At 49.6% G+C, this 1,968-nt stretch overlaps 1 pseudogene; it reads right to left on the bottom strand.

The window, feature by feature from the left end:
• Window positions 1–826: 826 nt before the first annotated feature.
• LOC144753205 (cytochrome P450 20A1 pseudogene) lies at window positions 827–1,546 on the bottom strand (annotated as a pseudogene).
• Window positions 1,547–1,968: the final 422 nt, after the last annotated feature.

Raw genomic sequence — 1,968 nt, 5'->3', positions numbered from 1 at the left:
CCTAAAACCAGAAGAGAGATCATGCAACATGCGATTGCTGGCCCTAACGATAGTGGATTTCAGCCGGACTTGGGAAAAACAAAAAATTGGAGGAGCCTGCAGACTATGCGATTATAAATGTGAATCATGGCTGCACCTTTTGTGTTGCTGTCCCACCATAGCATGCGAAAGGAGAATCTTACTCAGGGAACTATATCTGAGGGAAAAAGCAAGCACCTGCATAGAGGCTTCAGCAATATGTTTTTCACAAAAGGAGCCCTCCACCCTGGCCCGTTGGAGAAGTTTTATAAAAACCCTTAGGGATGCTCCCCACCCCCGTTCTGGTCCCCTACCATGCTCATGTATAGTCTTCCGCTTTGTAATAGGCAACCTGGAATATGGAACAGAGAAAGCAGCCCATAGGTGAAGGCTGTTATCCCTTGGAAATGCAATCCTCCATTTGCTTTAGTATAGATTCTGAGAAGCCCATAAAAGATGGGCTGGTAGCATCCCATGGGAAATGGTATTCCAGAACCTACCTTAGTGAAATTACATTTTTGCTTAACATCACACAATTTCAGCATGGAAGCCACGATTTTATCCAGATTTTCTGGTTTCACTCTGTAGTGCGTGAGAGACCCCCGGGCAGTGAGAGTCAGTGCCCCCTTTGTGGTGGGGCCAGGGGCCCTGTTGTGCGGTGAGAGGCCCCCTGACCGCCCTTGCAGTGCGACCTTTGTCATTTCGGCTTGAAGGGTTTACTGATCTTTTTCCCCATTGACAGCACCCCACTTGGCATGAAGCAGTACTTTTCGAAGTGTAGGCACTTGCTAGATGGAGCTGCTTGTTCTTAGCTTCTTTTGGAAACAGTGATCCACGCCTCCTCCTTTAGCGATGTCACTAGTACATACAGTGTCTCGATGAACTGCCCTGGCACTGGGTGTAAGCGCAGTTTTCTCACCAGCGCCCTCAACAACACTGTGGCCACAACATATGCAAACCTCAACTCAGGGCACTCCTGACTCCCCATGAAGCTGAGATAAGAAAGGCTTCCCCGGGCAGACTCATCGTCAAACCTATCAGGATCAAATCTGAGGCTGAGGGCCAGGCTGTGCTGTCCTGAAGCACCACACCAATAGCATAAAGCACCAGGGTCTCTTTGGGAATGACAGGCTGGTCAACTCTGCCTTCCAGGTCCTGAAGCTGTGCCGCAATGGGTGTCAGTCTAGCTGTCCGTACTGTCTCACAGAGAACTTGCTGGCAATACCTGAGCTGCTCAACTTTCTCCAGTGTGATGGGCCCCTTGCCTAGTACTTGGGCCATCTCCTTGTAAAGCTTCTCCTGAGCGTCTTCCGATGTGGTGAGGAAATATAAAGCACATGAACACAAGTTAGCTGTGATAACACATCCTGCCAGTGAGAAGATCATGCTGTCCTCCAGCACCTGCTTGTCGCTCAGGTTACCCTGCAGCAAGCGTCTGTCGAGGGATGCTCTTCCAGCGCCTTTCTCTCGCCAGCTTCTTTAGGACAGATTCCATCTCCATTAGGGGGTTCTCATACAGCTTTTTCCTTGTTGTGTAGCCCAACAAGGACTTTAGCATCATTTCAAAAGGGTCCGAGGTCCGGTTGGGGTTGATGCGCTGCCGAAAAAGATCGAGGGACCCCAGGCTGACCACCAGACGCAGTCCAAACCAAAACAATGCCACGAGCCCAAACTTCTCATGCAGGTTCACGAGGAATTCGTGAAGGCTGCCGCAGCTGACTATATCCTGCAGGTTTCCATCTTTCTCATTTGTTGGCGTCAGGCCGAGAATACCTGAAGACTGCCTGGTGGCAGGGTAGAGGTACAGCACAGCTCCCACCAAGATCAGAAGGAACGTGATAGCAAAAATCACGAAATCCAACATATCCACTCACTTTTTTTTCTGTAGCAGCGTGTTTAAATAAAAGAAAATCTGGCGCTTTGCCCTAGCAGCCCAAATCATAAGTGCTC

Source organism: Lissotriton helveticus, chromosome 5_1 (assembly GCF_964261635.1).
Source record: "Lissotriton helveticus chromosome 5_1, aLisHel1.1, whole genome shotgun sequence".
In the NCBI taxonomy this organism is placed as follows: domain Eukaryota; kingdom Metazoa; phylum Chordata; class Amphibia; order Caudata; family Salamandridae; genus Lissotriton; species Lissotriton helveticus.
Note: the sequence above shows the minus strand (reverse complement) of the source record. Positions and strands in the feature narration are given on the sequence as shown.